The sequence below is a fragment of the Pan troglodytes genome, chromosome 9, assembly GCF_028858775.2.
Source record: "Pan troglodytes isolate AG18354 chromosome 9, NHGRI_mPanTro3-v2.0_pri, whole genome shotgun sequence".
In the NCBI taxonomy this organism is placed as follows: Eukaryota; Metazoa; Chordata; class Mammalia; order Primates; family Hominidae; genus Pan; species Pan troglodytes.
In genome coordinates, this window is record NC_072407.2 from 4,715,966 (window position 1) to 4,728,942 (window position 12,977).

General features: G+C 52.5%; 1 non-coding gene across 1 annotated transcript; it reads left to right on the forward strand.

Annotated features, from left to right (window-relative positions):
- The first annotated feature begins 3,013 nt into the window (after nucleotides 1–3,013).
- LOC104008369 (uncharacterized) lies at nucleotides 3,014–12,788 on the forward strand. Its single transcript, XR_010147414.1, has 3 exons — nucleotides 3,014–3,147; nucleotides 12,002–12,179; nucleotides 12,697–12,788. It is a non-coding gene; the product is annotated as an uncharacterized LOC104008369 (transcript).
- Nucleotides 12,789–12,977: the final 189 nt, after the last annotated feature.

Here is a 12,977-nt window from a genome sequence, read left to right on the forward strand (position 1 = left end):
GATTCTCCTTTCTCTGCTGAATTTGCTTACACTTATTTCAAAATCAGTTGAGCATGTATGTGAGGGTCTACTCTCGATCCTCTATTCTGTTCCACTGATCTATTTGTCTATCCTGTTACCAATGCCACACTGTCTGGATTTCTGAACCTTTATAACACATCTTGGGCCAGGTGCAAAGGTTCACGCCTGTAATCCTAGCACTTTGGGAGGCCGAGGTGGGTGGATCACTTGAGGCCAGGAGTTCAAGACCAGCCTGGCCAACATGGCGAAACCCGTCTCTACCAAAAATACAAAAACTAGCCAGGCATGGTGGTACACGCCTGTAATCCCAGCTACTCGGGAGGCTGAGGTACAAGAATCACTTGAGCCCCAGAGGCGGAGGCTGCAGTGAGCTGAGATCACACCACTGCACTCCAGCCTGAGTGACAGAGCGAGCCTCCATCTCAAAAAAAAAAAAACCCAAATCTTGAAGCCAGGCATAGAATGCCCTCTCACTTGACCATTGTTTTCCAGAGCTGTTTTGATGATTGTAGGCCCACTGCATTGCCACACACTGAAACACAGGCCCATGAGCACACATATATGTATAATACAAATATAAGTGCACACCATGACGCAGTGAAATTTATCACAGGAATGCAAGGCTGGTTCAACATGAAATATGAGCCAATGGAATTCACCATATAAGCAGATTAAAAGACAAAAAGACGGCCAGACGTGGTGGCTCACATCTGTGATCCCAGCACTTTGGGAGGCTGAAGCAGGAGGATTCTGAGCAACATAGTGAGACCTGGTCTCTAAATAAATAAAATAAGACAAAAATACATCATCATTTCAGTAGACTTAGAAAAGGCATTTGACAGAATCCAGCAGGCTTATAAAGCTTTTTAATTATTTTTTTCTCCCTCTCCCTCTCCCTCTCCCTTCGGTCTCCCTCTGTTGCCGAGGCTGGACTGTACTGCCGTGGTCTCGGCTTGCTACAACCTCCCTGCCCCGGGCTCCCATGGTTCTCCTGCCTCGGCCTGCCAAGTGCCTGGGATTGCAGGCGTGCGCCGCCACGCCTGACTGGTTTTTGTATTTTTGGAGGAGATGGGGTTTCGCCCTGTTGACCGGGCTAGTCTCCGGCTCCTGACCTCCAGTGGTCTGTCCGCCTCGGCCTCCCGGGGTGCTGGGATTGCAGACGGAGTCTTGCTTACTCAATGCTCAGTGTTGCCAAGGCTGGAGTGCAGTGGCATGGTCTCAGCTCGCCACAACCTCTACCTTCCAGCCGCCTGCCTTGGCCTCCCAAAGTGCTAAGATTACAGCCTCTGCCCGGCTGCCACCCCGTCTGGGAGGTGAGGAGCACCTCTGCCCGGCCGCCCTGTCTGGGAAGTGGGCGCCTCTGCCCAGCTGCCCCGTCTGGGAGGTGGGGGGCACCTCTGCCTGGCTGCCCCATCTGGGAGTTGAGGGGCGCCTCTGCCCGGCTGCCCCACCTGGGAAGTGAGGGGCACCTCTGCCCAGCCGCCGCCCTGTCTGGAAGGTGGGGAGTGCCCCTGCCCAACTGCCCCGTCTGGGAAGTGGGCGCCTCTGCCTGGCCGCCCCATCTGCGGGGTGGGGAGCGCCTCTGCCCGGCCATCCCGTCTGGGGGGTGAGGAGCGCCTCTGCCCGGCCACCCCGTCTGGGAGGTGAGGAGTGCCTCTGCCAGGCCGCCCCGTCTGGGAAGTGTACCCAACAGCTCCAAAGAGACAGCGACCATCGAGAATGGGCCATGATGACAATGGCGGTTTTGTCAAAAAGAAAAGGGGGAAATGTGGGGAAAAGAAAGAGAGATCAGATTGTTACTGTGTCTGTGTAGAAAGAAGTAGACATAGGAGACTCCGTTTTGTTCTGTACTAAGAAAAATTCTTCTGTCTTGGGATGCTGTTAATCTATAACCTTACCCCCAACCCCGTGCTCTCTGAAACGTGCTGTGTCAACTCAGGGTTAAATGGATTAAGGGCGGTGCCAGATGTGCTTTGTTAAAGAGATGCTTGGAGGCAGCATGCTCGTTAAGAGTCATCACCACTCCCTAATCTCAACTACCCAGGGATACAAACACTGCGGAAGGCCGCAGGGACCTCTGCCTAGGAAAACCAGAGACCTTTGTTCACGTGTTTATCTGCTGACCTTCTCTCCACTATTATCCTATGACCCTGCCACATCCCCCTCTCTGAGAAACACCCAAGAATGATCAATAAATAAAAAATAATAATAATAAAAAAATTTTTTTTGAGATGGAGTCTCGCTCTGTCGCCTAGGCTGGAGTGCAGTGGCCCATCTCAGCTCACTGCACGCTCCGCCTCCCGGGTTCACGCCATTCTCCTGCCTCAGCCTTCCGAGTAGCTGGGACTACGGGTGCCCGCCACCACGCCCGGCTAATTTTTTGTATTTCTGGTAGAGACGGGGTTTCACGGTGTTAGCCAGGATGGTCTCGATCTCCTGACCTCGTGATCCACCCGCCTCGGCCTCGCAAAGTGCTTCGGATTACAGGCGTGAGCCACCGCGCCAGGTCAGCTTTTTAAATTTTTTTTGTATTGTTAGTAGAGATGGGGTTTCATTTGGCCAGGTTGGTCTCCAACTCCTGACTTCGTGATCTGGCCGCCTCGGCCTCCCAAAGTGCTGGGATTACAGACGTGAGTCACCCTGCCCGGCCGCCTGTTCACTTTATTACTTGGAGACCGTATTCCATTCCCATAACCCGGGGGAGGAGGCAAGCACAAGCCGACACCAGCAGGTGGGGCAGGAAACGCAGCCAGCGCGGAACCGGACGCCCAGGAGCCGGCCCCGGGCTGCCAACGACGGGGCCGCCGGACAGGACTCGCGGCGCCCCCTCCTGGACGTGGCCGGCGGCGCGCGAGGAAGGAGCCGCCCTGAAAGCGGGAGCGAGGCCGGGACTCGGGCGCCCTCTGCCGGCGGCTCTGGGGGACGGGGTGGGGTCTCCCGGTCACGTGACCTGGAAACCCCGCCCCCAAGCCGAGGGGAACTTGCGGCCCGAAGACGCCGCGCGCTTACCAGGGCGCGCGAGGCGCCGCAGGGGGGAGGCTTCTCCGAAAGCCGCGAGGGTAGCTCCGTGTGTCCGCTGTGCAAACCGGTCCTTCCGCCAAAAACCTGCTGTCTGGCTTTTCTCAGGTAAGAACGACCCAAAAGCTAGACGACATTTTCAGAACATACAAGTACAAATAAGAAGAGGGAAAATCACCCGCAGTTCACCCCTGAGCCGCGCGCATTCCTTAGATCTCCGTGTTTCTTCATAAAGGAACATGGGCTGATGATACACAGGTGAGCTTTATTAGAACGTGGGCTGATACACAGGTGAGCTTTATTAGAACGTGGACTGATACACAGGTGAGCTTTATTAGAACGTGGGCTGATACACGGATGAGCTTTATTAGAACGTGGGCTGATGATACACAGGTGAGCTTTATTAGAACGTGGGCTGATACACAGGTGAGCTTTATTAGAACGTGGGCTGATACACAGGTGAGCTTTATTAGAACGTGGGCTGATACACAGGTGAGCTTTATTAGAACGTGGACTGATACACAGGTGAGCTTTATTAGAACGTGGGCTGATACACGGATGAGCTTTATTAGAACGTGGGCTGATGATACACAGGTGAGCTTTATTAGAACGTGGGCTGATACACAGGTGAGCTTTATTAGAACGTGGGCTGATGATACACAGGTGAGCTTTATTAGAACGTGGGCTGATACACAGGTGAGCTTTATTAGAACGTGGACTGATACACAGGTGAGCTTTATTAGAACGTGGGCTGATACACGGATGAGCTTTATTAGAACGTGGGCTGATGATACACAGGTGAGCTTTATTAGAACGTGGGCTGATACACAGGTGAGCTTTATTAGAACGTGGGCTGATACACAGGTGAGCTTTATTAGAACGTGGGCTGATACACAGGTGAGCTTTATTAGAACGTGGACTGATACACAGGTGAGCTTTATTAGAACGTGGGCTGATACACGGATGAGCTTTATTAGAACGTGGGCTGATGATACACAGGTGAGCTTTATTAGAACGTGGGCTGATACACAGGTGAGCTTTATTAGAACGTGGGCTGATGATACACAGGTGAGCTTTATTAGAACGTGGGCTGATACACAGGTGAGCTTTATTAGAACGTGGGCTGATACACGGATGAGCTTTATTAGAACGTGGGCTGATGATACACAGGTGAGCTTTATTAGAACGTGGGCTGATACACAGGTGAGCTTTATTAGAACGTGGGCTGATACACGGATGAGCTTTATTAGAACGTGGGCTGATACACGGGTGAGCTTTATTAGAACGTGGGCTGATACACGGATGAGCTTTATTAGAACGTGGGCTGATGATACACAGGTGAGCTTTATTAGAACGTGGGCTGATACACAGGTGAGCTTTATTAGAACGTGGGCTGATACACGGATGAGCTTTATTAGAACGTGGGCTGATGATACACAGGTGAGCTTTATTAGAACGTGGGCTGATACACAGGTGAGCTTTATTAGAACGTGGGCTGATACACGGGTGAGCTTTATTAGAACGTGGGCTGATACACAGGTGAGCTTTATTAGAACGTGGGCTGATGATACACAGGTGAGCTTTATTAGAACGTGGGCTGATGATACACAGGTGAGCTTTATTAGAACATGGGCTGATACACAGGTGAGCTTTATTAGAACATGGCCTGATACACAGGTGAGCTTTATTAGAACATGGGCTGATACACAGGTGAGCTTTATTAGAACATGGCCTGATACACAGGTGAGCTTTATTAGAACATGGCCTGATACACAGGTGAGCTTTATTAGAACGTGGGCTGATACACAGGTGAGCTTTATTAGAACGTGGCCTGATACACAGATGAGCTTTATTAGAACGTGGGCTGATACACAGATGAGATTTATTACTGATTTTTTTTTTTTTTTATGGGGAATCTCGCTCTGTCGCCGAGGCTGGAGTGCAATGGTGCGATCTCGGCTCTCTGCAGCCTCCGCCTCCCGGGTTCCAGCGATTCTCCTGCATCAGCCTCCCAAGTAGCTGGGATTACGCGCGCCACCACGTCCCGCTAATTTTTTTGTATTTTCAGTAGGGACGGGGTTTCATCATGTTGGCCAGGCTGGTCTCAAACTCCTGGCCTCAAATGATCCGCCCACCTCAGCCTCCCAAAGTCCTGGCGTTACAGGCATGAGCCACCGCGCCCGGCCTAGTATTGAATATTTCAAACATACAAACAGGTTTTTTAAAAATAATGAGCCCCATGCCTGACCTCTCCTCTTAAACACATGCTCAGAGCCCCCCGAGTCGCCTTCTCCCCTCCATCCAGGGTCTCCTGGAGGCCGCCTGAGTTCTGTCTCCGTCGTTCCTGTTCCCTGAGGCCGTGCTCACCCCTACGCCTTCCCAGATGGCGAGGGCCTCTCCTGCGCCTCTGAACAATTTGGAAACGCCGCGCAATGCGCACCCGCCCGCCAGTTGCTGGTTCCATTCAACAGAATTGGGGTGGGAATTGTCCATATTGAGACCGCGTCGGTTATTCATCTCAGCTGCTGTTGACTGCTCCGCTGCCTGAACACCGGCATTTACTCACCGATGCTCTCGTCTTGTCTGACTTTATGCAAACACTGCCACTGCCAGCGTACTCCGGACCTCTGTGTGCCCAGACACCGGGCAGACGCCCTGCCAGGCCCAATCGCCCCCCAGCAGTGGCTCTCAGAGTTTACGCTCCCGCCCCAGGGCACAGGCTCCCTCCCCGCTCCAGACCTTCACTAGCCACTGGTTCGACTGCCTCAGGCCTCCCTGTCCCCACCCTAGTCATGAGAATATGAAATGGTAACTCACCATGGGTCTAGCTGGCATTTCACCAAGTACTAGTCCGCTTGGTCCTGCCTGTTCCTACCCTTTGCTTTGTGCGTTTTGAGACAGGCATCTGGAGTGCAGTGCCATGATCACAGGTCACTGCAGTCTGAACCACCTGGGCTCAAGCAACCCTCCTGCCTCAGCCTCCCGAGAAGCTGAGACTACAAGCACACACCACTATGCCCAGCTAATTTTTGTATTTTTGGCAGGGACGGGATTTTGCCATGTTTTCCAGGCTGGCCTTGAACTCGTAGCTCAAGCAACTGGCCCACCTCAACCTCTGAAAGTGCTAGGATTATAGGTGTGAGCCCCTGCACCCATCCAAGAGATATTTTCAAAAACAATTACAGCCCGGTGCGGTGGCTCACGCCTGTAATCCCAGCACTTTGGGAGGCCGAGGCGGGCAGATCACAAGGTCAGGAGATCGAGACCATCCTGGCTAACACGATGAAACCCCGTCTCTACTAAAAAATACAAAAAATTAGCTGGACGTGGTGGCGAGCGCCTGTAGTCCCAGCTACTCGGAAGGCTGAGGCAGGAGAATGGCGTGAACCTGGGAGGCAGAGGTTGCAGTGAGCCGAGATCACGCCACTGCACTCCAGCCTGGGTGACAGAGCTAGACTCTGTTTCAAAAAAAAAAAACGATTAAAATCAGCTGCCCAAAACAGCTCACATAACCCAAATGAAGGCAGAAAAGGGAAGATAAGATACAGGAAACAAATAGCATGAATGGAAAAATAAAAAAATCTAAATCCAAATATATCAATAATTACATTAAATGCAAATGGTCCGAGCATATTAATCAATTCTTTTTTTGAAAGAGTGTCTTGCTCAGTCACGCAGGCTGGAGTGCAGTGGTACGATCACGGCTCACTGCAGTCTCAACCGCCTGGGTTCAAGTGATTCTCACTTTATCCTCCAGAGTAGCTGAGACTACAGGCACGCACCACAATGGCTGGCTGATTTCTGTTTTGTTTTGTTTTGTTTTGTTTTGTTTTTTGAGACAGAGTCTCGCTCTGTCGCCCAGGCTGGAGTGCAGTGGCGCGATCTCAGCTCACTGCAAGCTCCGCCTCCCGGGTTCAGGCCATTCTCCTGCCTCAGCCTCCCAAGTAGTTGGGACTACAGGCGGCCGCCACCACGCCTGGCTAATTTTTTGTATTTTTTAGTAGAGACGGGGTTTCACTGTGTTAGCCAGGATACTCTCGATCTCCTGACCTCGTGATTCGCCCACCTCGGCCTCCCAAAGTGCTGGGATTACAGCCGTGAGCCACCGCACCCGGCCATTTCTGTATTTTTTGTAGAGATGGAGTTTCACCATGTTGCCCAGGCTGGTCTCAACTCCTGAGCTCAAGCAGTCCGCCCACCTTGGCCTCCCAAAGTGCTGGGATTACAGGAGTGAGCCACCTCACCTGCCCTTTTTTTGTTTTGTTTTGGTAAATAAATTCTGACATTCTCTGTATACATTTTCTTTTCTTTTGAGACAGAGTTTCACTCGTTCCAAAGCGCAAAGGTTGGAGTGCAGTGGCGCAATCTTGGCTCACTGCAACCTTCACTTCTTGGGTTCAAGCGATTCTCCTGCATCAGCCTCCCAAGTAGCTGGAATTACAGGCATGTGCTTCCACGCCCGGCTAATTTTTGTATTTTTAGTAGAGACGAGGTTTCACCATGTTGGCCAAGCTGGTCTCTGTATATATTTTCTATGTACAGAGATAATCTATTACTGTTGTAAAACAACAATATATAGTTTTTTGTTTTGTTTTGTTGAGACTGAGCCTCACTATATCACCCAGGCTGGAGTGCAATGGCGCCATCTCTGCTCACTGCAGCCTCCACCTCCCAGGTTCAAGCGATTCTCCCTCCCCAGCCTCCTGAGTGGCTGGGATTACAGGCACGCACCACCATGCCTGGCTAATTTTTGTATTTTTAGTAGAGGCAGAGTTTCACCATGTTGGCCAGGCTGGTCTCGAACTCCTGAACTCAGGTGATTCGCTCGCTTTGGTCTCCCAAAGTGCTGGGATTACAGGCATGAGCCACCTCGCCCAGCAATATCTAGTTTTAAAAAGCAATCTGGGGGCCGGGCGTGGTGACTCATGCCTGTAATCCCAGCACTTTGGGAGGCTGAGGCGGGCAGATCATGAAGTCAGGAGTTTGAGACCAGTCTGACCAACATGGTGAAACCCCATGTCTACTACAAATACAAAAATTAGCCACGTGTGGTGGTGGGCGCCCATAATCCCAGCTACTCAGGAGGCTGATGCAGGAGAATCGCTTGAACCCTGGAGGTGGAGGTTGCAATGACCCAAGATTGTGCCACTGCACTCCAGCCTGGGCAACAGAGACTCCATCTAAAAAAAAAAAAGCCGGGGTTGGGGGTCCGGGCGCGGTGGCTCACGCCTATAATTCCAGCACTTTGGGAGGCCCAGGCAGGTGGATCATGAGATCAGGAGTTCAAGACCAGCCTGGCCAATATGGTGAAATCCTGTCTGTAAAAATACAAAAATTAGCCGGGTGTGGTGGCGCGCGCCTGTAGTCCCAGCTACTCGGGAGGCTAAGGCAGAAGAAACACTTGAACCTGGGAGGCAGAGGTTGCAGTGAGCCGAGATTGTGCCACTGCACTCCAGCCTGGGTGACAGAGCAAGATCCTGTCTCAAAAAAGAATAATAAACAAAATAAAAAGAAAACTACAAGATCTGAAGAAAAAAATTTAAAGACCTAAATAAATGGAGAGACATACCACATTCTTACATGCAGACATACTATCATACAGGTATCGGTTCTCGGTAATTGATCTATGGATTCATTGCAATTCCAATCAAAATCCCAGCAGGACTTTCTGTAGATTTAGACAAACTGATTCTAAATGCACCACATGTGGAAAAATGAAAGAGGACTCACATAACCCAATGTTACACTGACTGTGGAGTGACAGCGTGAGGCCAGCTTGGTGTTGGAGAAGGGGCAGACACACACCGAGGGAAGATGATGGAGATCCCAGAAACGGACGCACACAAATATGGCTCATGGATTATTGACCAAGGTACACAAGCAATTCAGTAGAGAAAGGAAGATCTGGCCGGGCGCGATGGCGCACACCTGTAATCCCAGCACTTTGGGAGGCCGAGGCGGGTGGTTCACCTGAGGTCGGGAGTTTAAGACCAGCCTGACCAACATAGAGAAACCCCGTCTCTACTAAAAATACAAAATTAGTCAGGCATGGTCGCAGGTGCCTGTAATCACAGCTACTCGGGAGGCTGAGGCAGGAGAATCGCTTAAACCCAGGAGGCGGAGGTTGTAGTGAGCCGAGATCGCACCATTGCACTCCAGCCTGGGCAAAAAGAGTGAAACTCTGTCTCAAAAAAATTAATTAATTAATTAAAATAAAATAAAAAAGAGAAAGGAAGATCTTTTCAACAAGCAGTGTGGGAACAACTGGACATTCTTATGCAGAAAAATGAATCTTGACCTAAACGTCATAACTCAGACCTATGATCCATTTTGAGACAATCTTGTATAAGTATAAAATATAAAAACTGGTGGGGCATGGTGGCTCATGCCTGTAATCCCAGCACTTTGGGAGGCCGAGGCGGGTGGATCACGAGGTCAGGAGATCAGGACCATCCTGGCCAACATGGTGAAACCCGATCTCTACTAAAATACAAAAACAAAAATTAGCTGGGCGTGGTGGTGCCTGCCTGTAGTCCCAGCTACTCAGGAGGCTGAGGCAAGGTAATCGCTTGAACCCAGGAGGTGGAGGTTGCAGTGAGCCAAGATCTCACCGCTGCACTCCAGCCTGGCGACAAAGCAAGACTCCGTCTCAAAAAAAAAAAAAAAATAGACAACTTGGGGCCGGGCGTGGTGGCTCACACCTGTAATCCCAGCACTTTGGGAGGCCAAGGCACGCAGATCACCTGAGGTCGGGAGTTTGAGACCAGCCTGGCCAACATGGTGAAACCCTGTCTCTACTAAAAATACAAAAATCAGGCCAGGCACGGTGGCTCACGCCTGTAATCCCAGCACTTTGGGAGGCCGAGTTGGGCAGATCACGAGGTCAGGAGATCGAGACCATCCTGGCTAACACGGTGAAACCGTACAAAAAATTAGCTGGGCGTGGTGGCGGGCGCCTGTAGTCCCAGCTACTCTGGAGGCTGAGGCAGGAGAATGGCGTGAACCCGGGAGGCGGAGCTTGCAGTGAGCCAAGATAGTGCCACTGCACTCCAGCCTGGGTGACAGAGCGAGACTCCGTCTCAAAAAAAAAAAAAAAAAAAGAAAAAAAGATCAGCCAGGCTGGGCGCGGTGGCTGATGCATGTAATCCCAGCAGTTTGGTAGGCCGAGGCGGGCGGATCACCTGAGGTCAGGAATTTATTTATTTATTTATTTATTTTATTTTATTTTATCTCCACCTGACGCTGGAGAGTCAGGTGCAGAGTCAGACACACACCACAGGACCCAGCGACCCCGCCCCCAGTGTCTCCCCTAACAAACTGAAAGTCTACGTCCTCGGGGGGCACGGTACACAAATGCCTATGGAGGAGGCTCCAGTCGTAACAGGCAAGATCTGGCAGCAAACTAAATATTCTTTAGCAGGTGAACAACCTGTGCTACATCCCTACAAAGAAATACTGCTCAGTGGCCGGGCACGGTGGCTCATGCCTGTAATCCCAGCACTTTGGGAGGCCCAGGCGGGTGGATCACCTTAGGTCAGCAGTTGGAGACCAGCCTGGCCAACATGGCAAAACCCCGTCTCTACTAAAAATACAAAAATTAGCCAGGCACGGTGGTGGGCACCAGTAGTCCCAGCTACTGGGGAGGCTGAGACAGGAGAATTGCTTGAACCTGGGAGGCGGAGGTTGCAGTGAGCCAAGATCATGCCACTGCACTCCAGCCTGGGCGACAGAGCGAGACACCATCTAAAAAAAGAAAAAAAAAGAAATATTGTTCAGCAAAAATGCACAGGCACACACACCAATCTTCTAATGTTAGAAATTTTGGGACTGGCCAGGTGCGGTGGCTCACGCCTGTAATCCCAGCACTTTGGGAGGCCGAGGCGGGCAGATCATGAGGTCAGGAGCTCCAGACCATCCTGGCTAACACGGTGAAACCCCGTCTCCACAAAAATACAAAAAAATTAGCCGGGCGTGGTGGCAGGCACCTGTAATCCCAGCTACTCAGGAGGCTGAGGCAGGAGAATCACTTGAACCCGGGAGGTGGAGGTTGCAGTGAGCTGAGATCGTGCCACTGCATGCCAGCCTGGGCAACATCGACTCCATCTCAAAAAAAAAAAAAATTTGCAATGTGCCGTGTGGCATTGCTAACCACGAGCACCTTGCGCAGTGAACTCTGGGACTCACGCATCTTCCCAGACTGAAATCTGTTACCAGTTGAACAGCAACTCCCAGCTCCCCTCCCCAGACCCTGCCCACGGCCACCCTACTTTCTGCTTCTGAGTTTGACTGCCTCACAGCAGAGAGTCATGCACTTGGCAAAACGACAGGGTAAGGATTTTGTTTTGTTTGAGATGGAGTCTTGCTCTGTCCCCCAGGCTGGAGTGCAGTGGCGCTATCTTGGCTCACTGCAAGCTCCGCCTCCCAGGTTCACGCCATTCTCCTGCCTTAGCCTCCCGAGTAGCTGGGGTTACAGGCGCCCGCCACCACGCCTGGCTAATTTTTGGTCTTTTTTTTTTTTTTTGAGACGGAGTTTCGCTCTTGTTGCCCAGGCTGGAGTGCAATGGCGCGATCTCGGCTCACCGCAACCTCCACCCACTGGGTTCAATCGATTCTCCTGCCTCAGCCTCCCAAGTAGCTGGGATTACAGTCATCCACCACCACGCCCGGCTAATTTTGTATTTTTTTAGTAGAGACAGGGTTTCTCCATGTCGGTCAGGCTAGTCCCGAACTCCTGACCTCAGGTGATCCACCCGCCTCGGCCTCCCAAGGGCTGGGATTACAGGCGTGAGCCACCGCACCCGGCCAATTTTTGTATTTTTAATAGAGACGGGGTTTCATCGTGTTGGCCAGGCTGGTCTTGAACTCCTGACCTCAGGTGATCCACCCGCCTCGGCCTCCCAAAGTGCTGGGATTGCAGGCATGAGCCACCATGCCCGGCCTGAAACCCTACATTTTTATCCAGGCCTCCCTGGATGGATGTTGGAGAGTTTACGCGTGGCCTTGTGGGATCGCTGTGGCCGACTCTCAGCTATCAGAGGGCTCCATCGCTGTATCGTAAGGAGGCAGCTGGTGGCAAGTCCTGAGCAGGGATGTGATCCGACGGGCAGGCGGTGCCCGGGACAGAAGCTGACGTCACACAGGTGAGTCCCCCACCTCCCCCCAGGCTTCCTCCACCCCCTCGGCAGCCCAGCAGGGCCTGTCAATCAGTGGGACCTGGTCAGCTGGCTGCTAGGGGACCTCAGGCAGGGGGCTTGTCCTCAGGGCCTCCAGCAAGGGGGGACATTCATGACACCCAGCAGGGCTCAAGAAGGTGAGACAGAGGGACACTGAATCCAGCCCTTTACAAAAGACCTGAGTCCACCGAGGAAGGGGGCCAGCCCCCTCCCCGCGTCTGCATCCCCAGGACCACCCCGGGTGGAGAGGGCTGAGTGTGGTGCCTCCGCGGGTGCTCTGACGATCGTCTCGAGCCACGGGGGTGACAGTGACAAGGACCTGTGTGCACGTGAGTGGGGCAGCCAGGCCTAGCTGGAGAAGAAACACACACACGCACACGTTCACCCACATACACGTGCACACACATGCTGCCAGTTCAGGGGGTGGAGGACGCCGACTCCAGGCCCAGCTGACCTGCGCGGGGCCCTATTGTGATGTGTGCAGCCACCCCATGACGTCACCGGTGCCAAGTGCCGGCCGTGTGCGGAGCAGTTGGAGACACAGTGGGTGTCCGAGGCGGGGCTCTGCGTCCGAAGGTGAGAGGTGGGTCTCAACACAGCTGCCCTCCCCCATGGTATGGTGACAGTCACTAACAGGTGGCCTGCGCTGGCCTCCACGTGGCTGCCAAGGGTCATCCCTGAGCACTCAGCGGGCGCCTGTTCCACACGGACTATGCAAATGACTGTCTCGTTCACCTCACGGCGACCCCGTGGGGTGGATACGAA